The sequence below is a fragment of the Sus scrofa genome, chromosome 10 (genome assembly GCF_000003025.6).
Source record: "Sus scrofa isolate TJ Tabasco breed Duroc chromosome 10, Sscrofa11.1, whole genome shotgun sequence".
Lineage (NCBI taxonomy): Eukaryota > Metazoa > Chordata > Mammalia > Artiodactyla > Suidae > Sus > Sus scrofa.
Window position 1 is genome coordinate 18,581,691 of NC_010452.4, and position 22,461 is coordinate 18,604,151.

The window sequence follows — 22,461 nt, forward strand, 5'->3', positions numbered from 1 at the left end:
CCACTCATGCCCCCCCTTATGAGAACCGTGTCTCCGGCACAATTTCCAAAGAAGAAATCAAGTGCACGGACTGGCAAACTGATTGGGGCCTAGGCCTCGAATACCACAGGAAAATCTAGACAGGATCACACGAAATTAACAAGTGGTCTGTAGCACCAAAGAATCTCCTTCAATCCTTCTGAGAGTCAGACTGATTCTGAGTAAAATACTTTTTTTTTTTTTTAAGCTGTGCCTATAGCTTGAAGAAGTTCCCGGTGCAGGGATTGAACCTGTGTCACAGCAGTGACCCGAGCCAGTGGATATCGCCGGATCCTTTTTTGTTTGTTTGTTCGGTTTTGGTCTTTTTAGGGCCACACCCACAGCATTTGGAATTTCCCAGGCTAGGGGTTGAATCTGAGCTACAGCTGCTGGCCTACACCACAGCCACAGTAATGCAGGATCCAAGCTGTGTCTGCGACCTACACTGCAACTCACAGCAATGCCAGATCCCTTGCCTAACCACTGAGCGAGGCCAGGGATTGAATTTGTGTCCTCATGGATACTAGCCAGATTAGTTACTGTGGAGCTGCGACAGGAACTTACCCCCTGCCCTTTTTTAGGAGAACCTTTTTATTATTTCCATTTTTAAAGGAGAAAAATAAAACACAGAGTTTAAATGATTTTTTGAGATCACATAACTAAGGATGATGCCAGAATGGACTCAGCAATCAGACTCCAGAATCCTTTGATACTATACTCTCTAGGTGTAGTCTATATTTGGCTTCAAAAAGGCATATACATCTAAGGATCATGATAAAATTGCAAATGAATTACAGGTACTGTAAAATCAAACTATAAATTATGAAGGCAAATGTATCCGTATTTTGAATATATCTTTACGAATCCTTTCTTCTCTTACAGTCAATGTCATTTTATCCTTGTCTCCAAATATCACCTTGTGAAAAGCAAATCTGAAATAATACACATTAAAAAGGTATATAACGCCAGATCCTAACTCTGAACTACCAGGGAACTCCTCTGAGTAAAACACTTTTTGCAAATAAAAACAGGGGAAAAAATTATCTTTCTTTTTTATTGGCTTGCTTTAAAAAAGCTATAAACATATATTAGAAGCAACAATTATTAAAAATTATAATAAGCTGGACTTCCTATCGTGGCTCAGCAGTTAGCAAACCCGACTAGCATCCATGAGGACACGGGTTCGATCCCTGGCCTCACTCAGTGGGCTAAGGATCTGGCATTGCCATGAGCTGTGGTGTAGGTTGCAGACACGGCTCAGATCTGGCATTGCTGTGGCAGTGGTGCAGGCCAGCAGCCGTGGTTCCCGTTAGACCCCTAGCCTGGGATCTTCCATATGCCGTGGGCACGGCCCTGAGAAGCAAAAACAAACACAAAAATTTACTGCATAAACTCTGCCTGAATCTCTGGTTGATCCCTGAAACTCAACTGCATCAAGTAGATGCCAAGCAGCCCAGCTAAGGCCAAAGGAACTTAAAGGCTGCCCTTGAGAGAATTAAAATATTTGGAGCATCAGTGGTTAATGAACCCAGCTAGTATTCATGAGGACATAGGTTTGATCCCTGGCCTGGCTCAAGTGGGTAAGGATCCAGCGTTGCTGTGAACTAGGGTGTAGGTTGCAGGCTCGGCTCAGATCTGGTGTTGCTGTGGCTGTGGTGTAGGCTGGCGGTTGCAGCTCCACTTGGGCCCCTAGCCTGGGAACCTCCATATGCCATGGGTGCGGGCCTCAAAACAAATAAACCAACAAACAAACCAAAAACATTTCAGTACGTGTATTGTAATCCCTAAAAAAGAATACGGAAGTATAGCCAGAAAGCCAAAAGAAAACATCAATAAAAATTTTTCAATTAACCCAAAGACAGCAAAAAAGGAGGAATAGGGCAACAAAAAACAAGAGAACAAACAGAAAATAAATAGTAAAATGGTACCTGAACATTATCATAACTACAGCACAATAAAGCAGCATTTCCCAACATAAATTGTCATGGAGTAAATGTTGGTGTTTCCAGGAAATTCATGCGTTGAGGCACCAAACCCTAATGTGATGGTACGTGGAAGCAGGGTCTTTGAGAGGTACTTAGGTCATGAGAGCTGAGCCTTCATGGATGGGATTAATGTCTTCCTAAGAGACACAGAGAGGGGCTCTCCTTCTCTGCCATGTGAGGATATAGCAAGAAGGCAGCCATCTGCCACCCAGGAGGTGGGCCCTCGCCAGACACTGAATCCACGGCCCCCCTGCCCCCCTCCCCTAGATGTTGGATGTCTCAGATTCCAGAACTGTGACAAATATTTATTGTTTCAGCTCCCCAGTGAAGGTTAACTAGTTAGAGCAGTGTTAGCGAAAGTCCGTGTGCCCCACACACACCGAAGTCGTAAGAACCAAAATGTAAGCTTGGAGCAGAGAAGAGTTGATTACATGGCCATGCGAGGGAGGAGAGAGGGTGGTGTGTGGCCCCCAAACAGCTCAAACTCTCTGAACCAAAATTGCAAAGTATTTTTAAAGGCAAGGTGAGGGAGGAGCGGGGTTGGTTGTTGCAAACTTCTTGGTGCAGAAGTCCTTTGTTCTTGTAGCTGTCCTCGGGGGTTAGGTCACATGTTCCTATAAACCTCCAACAAGACACATGGTATACACTTCAGAGAGGAGCTGCAGCAGAGGATATGGGGGAAGGGCCTGCCCCAGGAAGGCCCTGTAGCATCCTGCTTGGTTACAGTTGCCCAACTAAGAAATAAGCTTTCTTTGAAGTGTGCTGCCCTGGTACAAGTTTAGGAAACACTGGGATAAACAAAGTTAAACAAGTTGTTTGTTTGTATTTTTTTAGAGCAGAGCCTCTCATCCTTTAATGTGCAAATATACACTGGGTCGCTCCAGGGTTTGTACCACCCAAGCCCTGTACCTTTATATCCTCATTCGGGATTAGTTTTTCACAGAAAAACTAATGAATACTTTTGGCAATGCTATTATAAAGTCTCAGCCAGCAATGATCTCATTCATGCAGTTCCTGCCAATATGGTCATTTGCATAAGAAGTGGTATGAGATATACTGGCAGATTTAAACACATACACAAACACATATGTCCATTAAAATGTTTTCGTTTTCTACTTTTCATTCAATTAAAGAAGAATGAAGCCACGGAAACAGACACCAAAATGCAAAATAACAAATCTATCTCTAGTTCTGCTGTTAGCCATTCACAAGTCCCATTGAGGAAAGAAAAAATGGAAGAGAAGCAACAACAGAGCTGAGAATGCATTTCCCACATGCTCAGCCAAGCAGTGCATTTCTTCAGTCTTAATCCACACCGATTCGCCCACACTGAGAAATGCAAGGTGAGGTTTCACTGTCTTTCTAATATATCCCACTTTATTTGAGGCAAATTTGATTCAGTGTAACTCTTCTGGGTTAAAAAAAAGTTCAAAGTCTCAACACTTGACAGCACGGTTGTTTAATATATAAACTAATGAATTAATGGTACTGGCTGAAATATTTCTAAACATGCCCCAGAGTTATTTCAGTCACTTGCCCTTTGTGGCTCCTTTATTTGAACTGCTTCCACTAGCATCCTACAATTTTTGCCATGGTCAGGCTATACAAATGATTGAATTGTCTTCCCTTTGGTTGAGGCAAAAAAATAAAAATAAAAAAGAGAGAGAGAGAGAAAATGCTTTACCTCATAGTGAGCCCGCATTTGTTGAATGTATTTATTGTAACAGAGTATTTATTGAAAGACTATCATTGGGAGATAGAGACAAATCTGAGACAGAGCTAAGATGGATTTAAGATGAATAAGGCAGCCCTATCCTCTAAGAGTTTTTTGTTTTTGTTTTGCTGTAATCAGAATTCCTACTATCTAGTAAGAAATCAAAAGGGAGTTCCCTGGTGGCTCAGTGGGTTAAGGATCCAATATGGTCACTGCTGTGGCATGAATTCAATCCCTTGCCCAGGAACTCACACATGCCATAGGTGGTGACCAAAAAAAAAAAAGTCATAAAATAGTGCAAAACAATATTATTAGCCTAAGAGAAGAAAGAGGTTTTGGTTTTTTGTTATTTTTTCTTTTTTGCAGATTTTTTTTTCTGCAGTGACAAAGGCCAGATTCTTAACCTACTGCACCACAGGAGAACTCTGGACGAGTTTTTTTTTGGTAGCAAAATTATTGCAGAACTTATTTGCAAAATTTACTTGTTCCTTTCCTGTTCTGATGATATTCTCATTTTTAAAAAGAAAATAATGGTTTGTCAAATGAAAACAGTAACTAATATCTTCTCTTCTTGCCAGGGATCAAACCTGCAACCTCATGGTAACTAGTTGGATTTGTTTCTGCTGCACCACAGTGGGAACTCTCATAGTTTCATTTATAACCACAGCAACAACAAAATGAACTCTTTCTTTTTTTAAGCTGGTTCCCCTCTACCCTACAACATTGATGTTTTCTCACCTCTAATAATATTCAGTTCACTTCAGTCTTGAGAGTATATGAAGTCCATCCATCTTGCAATTGGACATTCAAGTTCCACTAATTAGCCTTTCACTCATTCATTCAATATTTATTGCACGCTATATGCCAGACTTCTGATTGCTCCTAGAATTAAAAAATTTCATAAAACAGAGTTCCTGGCCTCAGAGAGATAACAGAATGTTGGAGGAGTCAGAGAAGTAAAACGTAATTTTTTTCTTTTGCTTTTTAGGGGCACGCCTGTGGTTCCCAGGCTAGGGGTTGAATCGGAGCTACCGCTGCTGACCTACGCTACAGCCACAGCAACACGGGATCTGAGCTGCGTCTGCAACCTACACCACAGCTCATGGCAACGCCAGATCCTTAACCCACTCAGCAAGGCCAGGGATCAAACCTGCAACCTCATAGTTCCTAGTCGGATTCGTTTCTGCTGCGCCATGACAGGAACTCTGTAAACAGGTAATTTTAACACCATGGGATAAGCATCCTAATCACAGAGAGAGAAGCAGGGCACTATGGGAGCCTAAAGGTGTGAAAGCTCAGCCAGACTGTAAAGTCAAGTCCAGGGAAAGCTTTACAGAACAGTTACAGCCCTAAAGAATGGGGGTGGAGAGAGGAAGGCGGCAGTTCAGACATGGACCATGGCTTACAGGAACCATCTTGAGGAGAAAAGCACGGCAGGATGAGGGAACTTCAGTAAGGGAGAAACACACAAGGCACATGAGGGTACACGGTCAAAAGACTGCAGAGGAAGCAGGAGACAGCTTATGAAGGGTTTTATATTTATGTCAAGTTAAAGACTCTTGACTTTTATAAGAAGCCAGTGGGGAGTCATAAAGGATTTCAAGAGTAGTTTTTCAATCCACATGCTTTGGAAGGATCCTTGCTGACAGACAGCAAGACTGGAAGCACCTGCACCCGGTGGCGGTGTGACCCATGTAATGGTGTGGGTGGTAGCGATGCAGAGCAATGCATAGAGATTCTGTGACTCAAAGAGAAGGAGCGGATAGAACTGATACAATGTATTGACTAACTGCATGTGGCGATAAGACAGGGAAGAAGAGCCGATGACTTCCAGGTTTCCTGCAGTCATTTACCAATTTTTCTTTTTTTTTTTTTTCTTTGTATTTTCTAGGGCTGCACCTGTGGCATATGGAGGTTCCCAGGCTAGGGGTCTAATTTGGAGCTGTAGCCGCCGGCCTATGCCAGAGTCACAGCAACGCGGGATCTGAGCCGCGTCTGAAACCTACACCACAGCTCATGGCAACGCCGGATCCTTAACCCACTGAGTGAGGCCAGGGATCGAACCCACAACCTCAAGGTTCCTAGCCGGATTTGTTAATCACTAAGCCACGACAGGAACTCCCATTTAACAATCTGCGATTAAGCACCTGGTATATACCATGGTTCTAGGTACCAGAGATACACTAATGCACAAAAGAACACTGTGTGCTACCTTGGTGGTTCTGTTCTATCAAGAGAAAATAGACCATAAACAAATAAAGCTGTCCATAAAACCATCCCTGCTCATTCTGGCCCAAAGTCATTTTTCTGTCCTCTTAAGAGTGATGGAGTACAACACACATTTGGGAACTAGACGACACAGAGTGGAGGCATATCACATACACACTGATGGTAAGTGAGCCTGGCTGGAAGTCCCACAGCGCTTCCATTAGAGAAATGATGGGGCCGATCAGTCTGAAAGAGGCCATTCGTGTTGCAACATCTCAGTAATTTTAGGGCTTCTTCTGGCTTTTGGTAAAGAAGTAAAATATTGTCTATATTTTTTGGACAATTTAAGAAATGATCAAAATAATTTTGACTATTCCTTTTTTTTCACGTTATGCAATAAATTTAAGACCTAATTTATTTCCCATCCCTGCTTCTTCCCAAGTAGACACTACTGTATTTTTCATTATTTTTCTCTAATTGAAAAACTACTTAGGTAAGGGAGTTCCCATCGTGGCTCAGTGGTTAACGAACCCAACTAGCATTTATGAGGATGCGGGTTTGATCCCTGGCCTCGCTCAGTGGTTTAAGGATCTGGTGTTGCTGTGAGCTGTGGTGTAGGTTGCAGACAAGGCTCAGATCCTGCGTTGCTGTGGCTGTGGTGTAGGCTGGCGGCTACGGCTCCGAATGGACCCCTGGCCTGGGAACTTCCATATGCTGCAGGGGCGGCCCTAAAAGACAAAAAAAAAAAAAAAAAAATGACTTAGGTAAGTTTCTGAGTAGTTTGAGGAGGCTCACAGAACACAGCACTGTGCCCTGCATGTCTTCACAATCCCTGTGGTTCACCAGCAGGGTTCCAGCCACATATGAAGTGTTCCATAAACATTAGCTGAATGGAAACTGAGGAGGCTACGTATAAAACCTCATTGTAAATTCTGGTCTCTGGTCCAAAAACAAAGACAAAACCATAACCAGAGACACACTAGAGGATGTTAGCAGTAAAGGAAAAAGATAAAAATCTGTCTCCAACAAGAGTAGACTGTAACAAAATTTCACACAAAAGCATAAATGTTACTGCATTTAAATGACCTCTGTAAGCCTTTGAATGTGATGGAAAAAAAAAATTTCCCATATTGAGGTATGAAGAAGTCATCTGGCTTATACAGGATTTGGCTCGAACTTTATATCAACTAGAATAGCTTGTCTGATGGCCTGTCAAACATAACGTTGTACATCTGCTACCACCACTGAGAGAGAGAGAGAGAGAGAGAGAGAGAGAGAGAGAGAGAGAGAGAGAGAGAGAGAGAGAGAGAGAGAGAGAAGGAAAAAGAAAATGCACTTACAAGCCCGTTTAGAATGTCTACCTAGAAGTTCCCGTCGTGGCGCAGTGGTTAACAAATCCGACTAGGAACCATGAGGTTGCAGGTTCGATCCCTGGCCTCACTCAGTGGGTTGAGGATCCGGCGTTGCCAGGAGCTGTGGTGGAGGTTGCAGATGTGGCTCAGATCTGGCGTTGCTGTGGCTCTGGCGTAGGCTGGCAGCTGTAGCTCCGATCTGACCCCTAGCCTGGGAACATCCACATGCCGCGGGAGCAGCTCAAGAAAAAGCAAAAAGACAGGAAAAAAAAAAGAATGTCTACCTTGAAGACAGGGACAGATGGCCAGGGTACTGACATTCCCATTCCAGACACCAAGATGGGGTGACTCACTGTGTACATGCTGATCTCTTTTGAAACCCTGAAGGAATATACCCCGGTCATGTCTGATGTTTGTTCTTTGTTCTGACGGGATTCAACTCGGGTTCAGGTATCCAAGATGGATCCAATGACCACTGTGAGTGCGGGTTCAGGCCTGTTCTTGCAACACTGAGAACATGAATTTTCTGAACTGTATCAAACTTAAATGCGCCACCAGCCATTCTCAACACAACATCTGCTAGCAGCTGCAGCCTCACGGTCTCAAGGTCTCCGCCCTGGAACTATGCAACCTCTTCCGGCCCCAACCAATCCTTGCTTATTAACAAGCACTCTTACTTCTTGCCAGCTCCCATCCTAATTCTTGACAGTTCATGTAACTTGTGGGTTTTGCCATTGTAAGACTCCCCCATTTTGTAGTCCAGCAAAACACAATTCAAGTGCTTCTTTTTTTTTTTTTCTTTTGTCGTCTTTTGTCTTTGTTGTTGTTGTTGTTGTTGTTGTTGTTGTTGCTATTTCTTGGGCCGCTCCCGTGGCATATGGAGGTTCCCAGGCTAGGGGTTGAATCGGAGCTGTAGCCACCGGCCTACACCAGAGCCACAGCAACGTGGGATCCGAGCCGCGTCTGCAACCTACACCACAGCTCACGGCAACGCCGGATCGTTAACCCACTGAGCAAGGCCAGGGACCGAACCCGCAACCTCATGGTTCCTAGTCGGATTCGTTAACCACTGCGCCATGACGGGAACTCCTCTTTTGTCTTTTTAGGGCCACACCCGTGGCATATGGGTTCTGAGACCTCCACCACAGCTCATGGCAACACCAGAACCTTAATCCATGGAGCGAGGCCAGGGATCGAACTTGCATTCTCATGGATACTAGTCAGATTCGTTTCCGCTGAGCCACAGCAGGAACTCTTCAAGTGCTTCTTGAATCTGTGTGTCTCCCAGGGTATCATCCTTAGCTTGGTTCAAATAAAACTCCTCTCTTCCTATTATAGATTGTTTATTGATTATTTCCATTGAAAAATGTGATCTCTAATGAGTCACCGTAGAGCAGTTTAATGTCCAAATAATTACAAAAGAATTGAGAAAAGCAGAATGAGGAGAGAGAAGATCAATTAGGGAAACAGACAATTTTTTGAGGGGGGGAGCTGTCCTTTCAGACCCTTTGGGGCAACCTGGAATAGTAGCGCTACACATGAAAATGCACCTGTCATCATCCCTAAATTTATCTTTTACTTTTTTCATCAACACTTAACTCAATGTCCAAGGGGAACCTTACCTTATAGGAAAAGTCCTTTAAGAAAGCAGAGGGATTTAGAAGGAAAGAGAACTATTATTAATGTAAAAAGAAAGATTATCAAGGACTCTTTTCCAGAGATCTCTTATGGTCTAGTGGGTTGAGGCTCCTGTGTTCTCACCGAAATGTCTCTGGTTGTTGCTGTGTGGTGTAGGTTCGATCCCTGGCCCAGGAACTTCCATATACTGCCTGTGTGGCACGCGTGCACACTTACACACACACACACACACACACACACACACACACGAGAACCTGAAATAAACATTGCAACTCTCATTAAAAAAAAAGAATTCTACTTCTTGCCAGACAAAGAGGGGAAACCCTTAAGGTACCTTGAACTTAAGAGTCCATCCTCAGTGTACTTTCTTTTTTTGGCTTTTTAGGGCCACACTTGAGGCATATGGAAGTTCCCAGGCTAGGGGGCGAATCAGAGCTGCAACTGCTGGCCTCCACCACAGCCACAGCTACATGGATCCAAGCCACATCTGCGACCTACACCAGAGCTCACGGCAACACCAGATCCCCCAGCCCACTAAGGGGGGCCAAGGATGGAACCTGTGTCCTCATGGATCCTAGTCGGGTTCCTTACTGGTGAGCACGATGGGAACTCCGGGTACTCTTTCAGTATATAATACCCAACACTTTACTCTTTACTGTCTGCCTCCCAACTAGGATTCGAACTCCACAGGACAAGGAACTACCAAAGAATACAATATTTCTTACAAACTCTAAGTGTGGTTACATAGAGGATGGTTTTCTTTTTCCCCCAGCTTCTATCTCTTAATTACTAGGGTGCCAGCTTAGAATTGAAATATATCTTTCCCTTTGGTAGAAAAAAAATTTTAAGTAGATGTACCTCTCTCAAGTTGGCTTAAGGACCAAACTGAGCTCCTGGATTTCTCAAGAGCTCCCTTCACACAGAATAAGGCGCCAAACCAATAACACAGCTGGTCTTGCTTACATTTCAGATAACGTCAAAACTCTCAGCCCCCTTCCTTCCTGGGTCCCAAGGACCACTCTTGGATCCAAACCGATAAACAAACAAAAATAGAGACAAAACACATACAAAGGTCACAATTTGGTATCTGCTTAAGAGTCAGGTAATTCAATATAAACCAAAACCAAACTAAACAAAAACCCTGTTAGGAAAAACCATGAAAAATTTAGAAATAAGGATAACTTCATGCCCTTTCGATATTACACTGGATTGGAGTTCCCACAGTGGCTCAGCAGTAACAAACCCAACTAGATCCATGAGGACTCAGGTTCAATCCCTGGCCTCACTTAGTGGGTGCTGGATCCAGGTGCTGGATTGCGTTGCCAGTCACAGATGTGGCTCAGATCCCAAGTTGCTGTGGCTGTGGTCTAGGCCGGCACCTGTGGCTCCAATTTGACCCCTAACCTGGGACCTACCATATGCCGCAGGTGCGGCCCTAAAAAGACAAAATATATATACATCAATCACACTGGCATGGCCTAACAGGCCCACCCAAGGATTATTTAGTAGTGCAAGATAAGGCCCCTTTGTTTGGCTTACCATTTATTATCCGTCAGGGTCCAGACTGCTGTTACCTGCTAATTGGTAGATTTTTGTCATTTGATGCAAATGAATTTTCTGTGGTAGAAAGATAACCCCAAAGATTACACTTTCACTGCCCTATACAATCATAACCAGCATCCAGTCTTACAACCTTACGTCAGCCTTCTGGAAGTGTTCCCATGTACTGAATCTGGAATTTGGGGCAAATCGGCTTTACCCTGCTGTTGACGGCCACACCCATGAGGGAGGCCAAGGCACGCAGGCCATGTGCTCATTTTGTAGGAGAATCTTATTTTCATGGCTACAGAATACAGGAAAGGGAAACTGTCACTGTCCGATCAAGGGCAACAAAAGACTGTGAATCAACTGCATTATCCATTCTTCAGCCAGCTGACTATTGATCCTCTAGTGCTACTGCTGAATTATTTACTTAAAAAATCTAGTAATTACAAAGTATCAGGTGACTGTTTGTATTCTTTAGTGCACACTATTTTATCCCTAAAGTGCACATTAATATTTTATGATTAGAGTGGCCAGAAGATAAAGTATATACTAAATGCCGCGTCTACCTGTGCTTTCCTCTTAATGCAGCTTTACGCTGTATTTACGCTGGACCTACTGAGGACTACTGCATTTTCTCTGTTAAAACCACCTGGATTTTTGGGAGTTCCCATCGTGGCTCAGTGGTTAGCGAATCCGACTAGGAACCATGAGGACGAGGGTTTGATCCCTGGCCTTGCTCAGTGGGTTAAGGATCCGTCGTTGTGGTGAGCTGTGGTGTAGGTCATAGACATGGCTCGGATCCCGCATCGCTGTGGCTCTGGCACAGGCTGGTGGCTGCAGCTCCAACTGGACTCCTAACCTGGGATCCTCCATATGCCATGGGTGTGGCCCTTAAAAAAAAAAAAAAAAAGACAAAAAATAAAAATAAAAAAATAAAATAAAACCACCTGGATTTTATCTTCCAGCAAAGGTACTGCTCCACTTTCTGTAGTAACTTTTAAGTACTTCAATATAGAAGTATGACAGTGTGATTTATATGTTCTAGTGAGTTTCAATTCACATCTGAAAGGTATTAGTTAACATCTCAAGAACATTAATGAGGAATTACTCCACGAGTGGTTAGTTATTATCTGACATGTGATGCCACAGAGCCCAAAGTAGCTACAAAAAGGTTTCAGATATCTTTGTCTCTGGCCAACCTTACTGCGTATGTCAATCTGCGTCAGAGATGATAGAAATAATTTTTCCTTGGTGGAAACAATGGGTGTTTAACGTATGTGATGTAAAAATAGTATGTAAATACTATGTAAATAGTATTTAAATAGGTATTTTTGCTGTGCTTAGACAGGGTATAAGAATCGAGCCGCCCAATGCTAGGATAATCACAGGTTCCAATTTGCCGGGAACTGTCCGGATTTACACCACTTATCCCAGAATAATTACCAATAGCTCCTCCCACCCTACAACAATAGCATACCGTTCTTAAGGGTCTTGTACAGTTAATACCACAATGCAAACTGAATGGATTTTTGTCAACCAACCAGGATGAACAGCTGAGCCCGGAAGCTAAAATACTATCGCATCTACTTCTAGTGACCAATTCCCTGCAAAGGACTTGCGAGAGCACTAAAAGGACAAAGGGCTAGGGGCTTCCAGAGTTTACAGGACAGGCTGTGTGACAGTTTTTGTGCCTGGTTGGTAACAAATGTTTGTGTTTGTCCATGATTCAGTCTGATATTTGCTTTCATTACAACCCACTGCCTGGAACTGGGCTTGCAGGTGACAAGACCTTCGGTTCTCTTTGACCTCTAACTCTTGGAGGCGACAGGCATATTTCCAAAGAATCAGTAACAAATAAATCTGCTTCAGTCAGTTTGCACCTGAGACACATCTGGAGGATGTCATGAAGTTTGTCACTCTGTACATATCTCTAAAAACCCTGCGAACAAAGCTGAATGGCAGAAAGAGTGACACGAGGGGACTGACCATTTACACAAAAGTACAGTGGAGAAGGCAGGAAAATGCTTCAGTCTCTGAGAGAGCAATGTCACAAGGATAAACAAAAGGAATGAAATACTTTAAAAGCTCCAGGCCAGGAAGCAGATCAACCTCTGAGCTGGAAATCTTGGGGATGAGCTGGGTAACAACAGACTCAAACACAGCACAAACAAGCAGAACTACCAAGAAAGTTTACAAAAGCTCTTCTAAGGAAGTGGTGCTGGATGTTTCTGCGTCCCTCCTGGGTCTGCAGAACACTGCAGAAGCAGCTCCAACGGCACCATACGATCCCTTCTCCTGACTCTTTTCCTTGCTGTTATTACCTATAAACATTAATGTGGTTTGTGTGGATGTGTCTTAAAGGTAAAGGTACTTCAGTACTTTTATATCTTGGGAACAAGAGACAGCGAACTGAAATGCATCCAAAAATTCCTCAGTTCCATCAGCTTTTCTTTTTTTTCTTTTTTCTTTTTTTTTTTTAATTTATTTATTGTCTTTTTGCCTTTTCTAGGGCCGCTTCCGAGGCATATTGAGGTTCCTAGGCCAGGGGTTGAATCAGAGCTGTAGCCCCCGGCCTACGCCAGAGTCACAGCAAGCGAGATCCGAGCTGCGTCTGCAAACTACACCACAGCTCACGGCAACACCGGATCCTTAACCCACTGAGCAAGGCCAGGGATCGAACCCACAACCTCATGGTTCCTAGTCGTATTCGTTAACCACTGAGCCACGACGGGAACTCCCCATCAGCTTTTCTGTTAGGGCAAGAATATTAACCTGTGTGCCGACCAAAAGTCCAATCTTACATAAATATAGATGACTATGTTGTGTGTGTATAAAAACATTAAAGATAGGCCGAATACCAGAAGAGGAAGAATATGAATGCAACTTACTTTTTTGTTTGTTTGTTTTTTTGTCTTTTTAGGGCCACGCCCATAGCATATGGAGGTTCCCAGGCTAGGGGTCAGATCAGAGCTACAGCTGCCAGCCTACGCCAGATCTGAGCCACATCTGCAACCTACACTACAGCTCATGGCAACGCCGGATCCACTGAGCAAGGCCAGGGATCGAACCCACAACCTCACGGTTCCTAGTTAGATGCACTTCCCCTGCGTCATGACGGGAACTCCACAACTTACTTTTAAAAAGCAAATATCTTCATAGACACAGCCTCAGAGGCAGTATCACTGATTTTCTTTTAAGTAGATTCCAACCTACGGGAACAATTAAAATTCTTCTTAAGAACTTAAAACTCCTCTCAATACACTGATCTCTAGAGCTGAACTTCGAGTTGGAAATCTTGTTTATGACTGGCTTAGGCAATAATGACAAGTTCTGACAAGCTCTGACAGCTTTTTCTGGTCAGGACCCTAAGCAAAGCCCATCAGAGCTGCTTGCCAACTCCCGCCCTTGAGACCAGATCAGGGCTCCAGGGACCGAGGTTCTGGGCGCATCCAGATAAATCATGTGGAACTAAAACTAAAGGTTAATGGTTTGGGGAAAGCATAAGATTCTCAACGGCAAAATGTTTCCTATAAATTCTCAGGTGTGGGAAGAAAAATGGAACATTTTCGAGATCTCTCTTAGGAATACCTGCTCAACACAGAAAAGCACAACTTCATCTAATACACCTTATACAAAATACCTCTTATGTTCTCACAAAATAAGAGAGGTAAAGAGAGAGCAAGAAAAACTAAGGGAAGAAGGAAATGTACTTTTTTTTTTTTTGGCTTCTGTCTTTTTAGGGCTGCACCTGTGGCACATGGAGGTTCCCAGACTAGGGGTCGAATTGGAGCTGTAGCCACCAGCCTACACCACAGCCACGGCAACACCAGATCCGAACCACATCTTCAACCTACACCACAGCTCATGGTAACGCCAGATCCTTAATCCACTGAGCAAGGCCGGGGATCGAACCCGCAACCTCACGGTTCCTAGTCGGGTTCATTAACCACTGAGCCACAACGGGAACTCCAAGAAGGAAATGTACTGACCCTGCACACTTATTAAGCATCTTTAAAACATCTTCTATTTTACAAGGAGATCCTGCTGAATAGCATTGAGAACTTTGTCTAGATACTCATGTTGCAACAGAAGAAAGAGTGGGGGAAAAAATGTAATTGTAATGTATACATGTAAGGATAACCTGACTCCCTTGCTGTACAGTGGGAAAATAAAAAAAAAATTTATTAAAAAAAATTAAAATTAAAAAAAAATCTTCTATTGATTTAATCTTGCTCTCTCTTTCTCTCTCTCTTTTGCATCTGGGGGGGTCTTTAGGGCCGCACCTGTGGCATATGGAAGTTCCCAGGCTAGGGGTCGAATCAGGGCTATAGCCGCCGGCCTACACCACAGCCACAGCAATGCCACACCCAAGCCTCATCTGCGACCTACACCACGGCTCATGACAACACCGGATCCCTAACCCACTAAGCAAGGCCACTGAACTCTCGACCTTTGGATACTAGTTGGGTTTGTTACCACTGAGCCACAACGGGAACTCCCTAATCTCATTTTAAATTAGTTTCTCAGACAGAAATATTATGCTCAGCTCCCAAAGAAGGGATCATTAGCCAGAACACCTTAGAAAGATGTCTTCTCCTTCAGAATGAGTGATTTCTATAGTACAAGGTCAATTTTAACCATTTTTGCCAACTTACATGATCATATAAGCTCTTAAAAACCTCCTATGAGGTTTATTTGTCTTTCTATAGTAAAATGTCAATTTTAACCTTTTTTATTGTCTTTCTATAGTACAATGTCAATTTTAACCATTTTTGCCAACGTCCTTGATCATATAAGCTCTTAAAAACCTCTTATGAGGATTTTTTTTTGTCTTTTTTTCTAGGGCCACACCCGCAGCATATGGAGGTTCCCAGCCTAGGAGTCCAGTTGGAGCTACAGCCACTGGCCCTCACCACAGCCCCAGCAAGCCAGATCGAGCTGCATCTTCGACCTATACCACAGCTCACAGCAACGCTGTATCCTTAACCCACTGAATGAGGCCAGGGTTTGAACCCACAACCTCATGGTTCCTAGTCGGATTCATTAACCGTGGAGCCATGACGGGAACTACTCAATTTTTTTTTTTTTTTTTTTTTTTTGCCTTTTGCCTTTTTGCCATTTCTTGGGCCACTCCCATGGCATATGGAGGTTCCCAGGCTAGGGGCCGAATCAGAGCTGTAGCCGCCGGCCTATGCCAGAGCCATAGCAACATGGGATCCGAGCCACATCTGCAACCTACACCACAGCTCACGGCAACGCCGGATCCTTAACCCACTGAGCAAGGCCAGGGATCGAACCTGCAACCTCATGGTTCCTAGTCGGATTCGTTAACCACTGAGGCACAATAGGAACTCCAAGAGAATCATTATTTTAGAAAGGATGTATATCCAACTCAGGCACATTTCTCGTTGGAATCACCTGAACTGCTGCAAATCACTTAAACTGTTCTTTTAAGACCTCCAGAAAGGAACATTTCCAATCTTCATAAAATCTTCACCGAAGCTCACTGAAGTTACCATTCCTTTTTAAGCTCATCATGCTTTTCTTTTGATTTCCATCTGCAGGGAATACTTTTTCCATCTCCTCCTTCCTGGCTGAATGTGTCCACAGAGCTGAAGTGGGTCTCTTATAGAGAGCATAGAAATGGGTTTGGTATCCATTCAGCTAGTCTAGGTCTTTTACTTGGAGCATTAATCCACTTACATTTAAGAAAATAATCAACATGTATGTTTTTATTGTCATTTTGTTAATTGTTTTAGATTTCACTTTGTAGGTTTTTTTTTCCCCCTTCATCTTTTGCTCTGTTCTCTTGTGATTTGATGACTAACTTTAGTATTGTGTTTGGATTGATTTTCCTTTTTTGTATGTATACATATTTTTTAATTAATTAATTTATTTATTTATTTGTGTTTCTGTCCTTTTTAGGGCTGCACCCACAGCATAGGGAGGTTCCCAGGCTAAGGGTCTAATCAGAGCTGTAGCTGCCAGCCTACACCACAGCCACAGCAACGCCAGATCTGAGCCACATCTGCAACCTACACCACAGCTCACAGGAACGCCGGATCTTTAACCCACTGAGCAAGGCCAGGGATCGAACTGGAAACCTCATGGTTCCTAGTCAGATTCGTTTCCACTGCACCAAGATGGGAACTCCTGTATACCTATTTTAGATTTTTTATTTGCTGTTACCATGAGATTGATAAAGCAGTCTATACATATACCAGTTTAAGTTGCTGGTCTCTTAATTTCAAATGCATTTCCAACATCCTGCATTTGTACTCTCCTCTTCTTACCATTGCTGTTGATTTGTGTGTGGATAGCTGACGTCCTACCTGTAGAGTTTGTTTGCCTTTACCAGTAAGCTTTCCTTTCATTATCTTCTTGTTTCTACTTATTGCCTTTTCTTTTCCACCTAGATAAATTCCTTTACCATTTGTTGTCAGGCTGCATTGGTGGTGCTTAAGTCTCCTAGCTTTGGCTTGCTTGTAAAGCTTAGGATTTCTCCATCGAATCTGAACGAGAGCCTTGCTAGATAGCGTACTCTTGGCTGTTAAGTTTTTTCTTTTCATCACTTTAAACATATTGTGCCATTCCCTTCTGACCTTCAGAGTTTCTTCTGAAAAATCAGCTGATAACCTTATGGGGATTCCCTTGTATTTGTTGCTTTTCCCTTCCTGCTTTTAATATTTTCTCTTTGTCTTTGATTTTAGTCAATTCCATTAACGTGTCAGCATGTTCCTCCTTGGGACTTTGTGTTTCCTGGACTTCAGTGTGTTTTCTTTTCACATATTATGGAAGTTTTTGTTATAATCTCTTCAAATATTTTCTCTGGCCCTTTCTCTCTTCACCTTCTGGGACCCCTACAATGTGAATGTTGGTGCGTTTAATCTTGTCCCAGAGTTCTTTTAGACTGTCATTATTTTTTATAATTATTTTTTCCTTTATTCTGTTCCATGGCAGTGATTTGTCTTCCAGCTCACTGATTCATTGTTCTGTCTCATTTATTCTGGTACTGATTGCTTCTAGTGTATTTTTCATTTCAGTTATTACATTATTCAACCATGTTCTTTAAATCTTCTAGCTCTTTGTTAAACAATTCTTGTATCTTCTCAATCTGTGGCTCCATTCTTTTTATAAGATCTTGGATCATCTATACTATCAATACGCCAATTTTCAGGTAGATTGCCTATGTCCACTTCACTTAGTTATTCTGGGATTTTATCTTGTTCCCTCATCTGGAAAATATTCCTCTTCTGTTTCATTCTGTCTGACTTTCTGTGTTTGTGGTTTCTGTTCAGCAGGCAGCAGGATTATAAATTCCTCTTGTTTCTGGTGAGCTTCCTAGTGGGAGGGACTGGTACCTGCCCACAGGTAGGGGGTCTTGTCCCTCTGGTAGGCAGCTCCATGTCAAGAGGTGGGTTTAAAGGTAGCTATGGACTCAAGTTGACATTAGGCAGCCTGTCTGCTGATGAGTGGAGCTATGTTCCCACCCAGCTGATTGTTTCGCCTGAGACATCCTAACACTGGAGCTTGCAGGCTGTTGGGTAGGGCCAGACATGATGTCAAAATGGTGACAGCCAGGAGAGCTCACACCAATGACTATTCCCTGGGGCATCTGCCACCAGTGTGCTTGTCCTCACAGTGAGCCACAGCCAACCCCTACCTCCCTGGGAGATCCTCCAAGACCTGCAGATAGGTCTGGACCAGGCTCCTGTGGCATTACTGCTTTGCTTTGGGTCCCAGTGCGTGTGAGACCTTGTGTGTGCCCTCCAAGAGTGGAGTCTCTGTTACATCCAGTCCTGTGGAGCTCCTGCACTCAGGCCCCACTGACCTTCAAAGCCAAATGCTCTGGGGGATCCTCTTCCTGATTCTAGATCCTTAGGCTAGGGAGCCTGACGTGGGGCTCAGAACTCTCAGTCCTGTGGGAGAACCTCTGTGGTATAATTATTTTCTGGTTTGTAGGTCGCCCACCTGGTGGGTACAAGATTTGATCAGACTGCAAAAGTGCCCCTCACACTGTCTCATTGTGGCTCCCTCTTTGTCTTTGGAGCTTTTCTCATGGGTTCTAGTCTTTTTTGTCAATGGTTGCTTAGAAGTTGTGATTTTTATTGTTTTGGTGAGAGGGGGTAAGCTCAAGTCCTTCTATTCTGCCATCTTGTCTCTGATTCTCTGTGATTTTCATCTTATGTAACTTCTATACATCCATGAAAACAGACTTCTGACTGTTCAACCAAGGCCTCTGGCAGAAGACTGCCCATCCTTCTCATAGAGGCAGGAGTAGTAAAGGAGATAAGAACACACAGTGACAGACCCTAATTTACCACCTTCTGCCACTCCAGATGCCAGCCACACACACATACAACATTGAACCAGCCTCCAAATAGCTCAGAGGTTTCTATGGTGCTCTTATTTAATACCTAGCTTGGAATTAGTAAGGTTTGTTTTTTCTTTTCTTTTTTTTTTTTTTTTTGTGAGGGGAGATTGGGGGAAATATGAGTAGGGAATAATTATTTCCAATTCGCAGTGGCTAAGACTAGAAAAATCTAGTCACTTTTTTTTCCTGCTATTTTTCCCCTCTGTCCTATAGGAGTTGCCCTCAGAGTGTCTACTTTTCAATCTACCATTTAACAAGGAATTATTTTTCCAACAAAGAAAATGCGAAGCTGTTTCATATCTAGGCTTAAACTACAGACGGATAAAATATAAAAGTGTAAGAAGTAGAAAAATAATCTACAAAGATGCATACAAACAGCAAAACTGACCAAAATACATACTTTTGCATGAACACTCAATATGTCCTAAAATAGAGAGAACTCAGTTCTAGAAAAAGAAATTCGTATCATCATATCCAAGAGCTCTTCGCTTCCAGCCCCTCACTGACAGCTAAAAGTTGGTTATAAAACAGGCACTGGGGAACCAGACAGAGTGGTGTGCTCTTTTTGAACAAAACCCCAGTGTCAGCCAAGAACTGAAATCAGTTCTGGCCTCATACTGGGAAAATGTGCTTTAAATTTGGCTGAGGTTCTTTTCGCCCATGGTCAAGAAGAGAGTATGCTAGTGATCTGGGCTTTGGCACTTCCACTGCACCCTGACAGGCAGCTCTTTTTAAACACATCCTTGAGGGATTTAGACAAAGTTCTGTGTATGACTGTAGCTTCGCTAGAAATCCTAACAGTTCCTGGAAAAGTATATGCTCACTGAGTAAAACACAGTGGCAGCAGGCATGAGTGATTAGCTGGGTGCTAACTCTGCATCAGGAATGTTCATTTTATGCTTCAAATGCTACTTTCATCTTTGATCACAAAGGATATTTCTTTAAACATTCCTTTCCATAACACCTGTAACCTTTCTGTTGGGCATGGAAGACAAAACAGAGGGAAAAAATAGGTGTTTTAAGCAAGTTATCACCATGTATCACCAGTAAAACTGGTAATAATCACTGAACACTTGATCCGATTTCTTCTAATCATTTAATAAAATTTAAACATATGTAGCCATTACTCATCTATGTTATAAAAACTTCTGTCCTAATTATGCACATCATCCTTTGAAATCTTACTTCAAGACTAAAAGTATCAACTTAGATGAAAGGCCACGTGTGCACCATTATACTTCACTTATGACAAAATGTGACTAACTGTGGGGTTAATCTTACTTTCTCAGGGTCGAGGTCACCCTATATGTTTATTTTTTTCCAAAAGAGAAAATGCTGAAATAGCTTCAAAATCCTTACATGGCAGAGGGCAAACTTAGGCTGCTGTTTGAAATTACCCAAGACCCATCAAATAAGAGGAAACCACAGAGGGAATAAGGAAAACCAGGAATAAACATATTCCTACTTTTTGGAAAACAACTCTGTACATAAAATCTGAAGATTCTAACACTAGAAAACAGTTTCTTTGGGAAACCAATTTCTAGTTTATTTTTAAAATTCCAACAAAAATTATATTAACATAAGGATAAGTTCTAAAATGTTATGAAAGGGCCCTGTGCTTATTTGGATACACTGAAAATGTAAATAAATCTCATTTACTGGCATTTCTCTCTCTGCCTGTTACTGTCAACTTTTTTTAAAAAAAAAGAAGAAAAAAAATACAATCTATACACATTTCTGGTTGATGTGCCCTGTCACCTCACACACATGCCCATCAGGACAGGGACAGGGCTGTGACAAAACCCACTTGGCCATGAGCAAGTGGCGAAGAGCTGTGTTCTCACTACAGAGACTTCTCCAGCCCCTCCCATAGGGGCAAATGCCTAGGAGAGGCCCCTGGGATCATGCAGTGCTTTTAATATTCCCATGTTTCTGGCCAAAGGAAAAATACTACCATGAAGGCTGGTGGTAACCTTATACTATAACAAAGAAAGGGAAAGGCGGAGTTCCTGTTGTGGCTCAGCAGTAATGAGCCTGACTAGTATCTATAAGGATCAGGGTTCGATCCCTGGCCTCCCTCAGTGGGTTTAGGATCTGGTGTTGCCTAGAGCTGTGGTACAGGTCGCAGATGCAGCTCAGATCCTCTGTTTTGGTGGCTGTGGCATAGGCTGGCAGCTGTAGCTCCAATTCGACCCCTAGCCTGGGAACTTCCATATGCCACAGGTACAGCCCTAAAAAGAAAAAAATAATAATAATAAATTAAAAATTAAAAAAATAAAAGAATGCAGAATAGCTTGCTGCTGAGTATATATAAGCACTCATGCTTATTTCTATTAGCTCAAGTGCATAGAGCTTGCTTTGTGTCTAGAGCTTGCTTTCTTCAATCTGCAAACTCAGAACAAGCAGAATAGACAATCTGAAACACTAAACCCTTAACTGGCCTTGCCAGAGGGCTTGGCGGAAGCTCTGTGTAGATGGGCTCTTATTATCCCCTTGGCCAGGCCTCTTTGCTGGCAAAAAGTATAACTGAACAAACAGAGAGACAAGGTCTGTAATGCCTCGGCATTTAGAAAAATATGACAGTGGGAAGAATGAAGATCTGAGGTCTAAATCCTTTAAACTGAAATACTCTTTGCTCCATACAAGAAACCTGGCAACCTCAGTCCACTGTGTTTTATGGCAACACTCTTTAGATACTCTGCTTAATACAGGTACTCTGGAATAGGACTACAAAGACCCAATGACAATACACCGCAAACCAGAGCCTCAGTCTCCAAATGAGTTGAGTCAGTGGCCTGAGAAAACAACATATATGAAAAAGATGCCAGACCAGCTTTTGCTGAACAAAGGATTCATGGCTTTTGCAAGTGTTTGTCATCTAAACTCAACTTCCAATTATATGACAAAAAGCAGAGTTTATGAGAAGAGACACTTATAACTGGCCCATGATGCGCCCATCTTATCAAAGACAAGGAAAACACGGGCTCTCTGCCAGTGCATGAACACTTTTTATCCAAGTCTTTGATTTCCATGTGTTCAATCCATTTTCTCATGTGTAATCCCGGACTAGAAGGAGTTTCATAAGTACTAGCCACAGAATACAATTTAAAGTCACCCTACAGGGCCAGTTAAATGTTCTTCCATTACAAAGTATTTATGTAATGATTTTTTTCCATTACAGTTGATTTGCAGTATTCTGTCGATTTCTACTGTACAGCCAAGTGACCCAGTTATACATACATATATTTTTTTTTCTTTTCCTCACATTATCCTCCAGCATGTTCCATCACAAACGACTAGATATAGTTCCCTGTGTTGTACAGCAGGATCTTATCCACTCCAAATACAATAGTCTGTATCTAGTAAGCCCAGACTCCCAGTCTATCCCACTCCCTCCACCTCCTCCTCGGCAACCACAAGTCTTTTCTCCAAGTCCATGAGTTTCTTTTCTGTGGAAAGGTTCATTGTGCCATATATTAGATTCTAGATATAAGTGATATCATATGGTATTTGTCTTTCTCTTTCTGACTGAATTCACTTTGTATGAGTCTCTAGTTCCATCCATGTTGCTGCAAATGGCATTATTTTTGTTCTTTGTATGGCTGAGTAGTATTCCATTGTGCCTTC

The 22,461-nt window shown here is 42.7% G+C and overlaps 1 protein-coding gene across 1 annotated transcript in view; it reads right to left on the reverse strand.

Annotated features, from left to right (window-relative positions):
• The window catches only part of SMYD3 (SET and MYND domain containing 3), a 751,923-nt gene that overhangs the window by 314,093 nt on the left and 415,369 nt on the right, over positions 1–22,461 (reverse strand).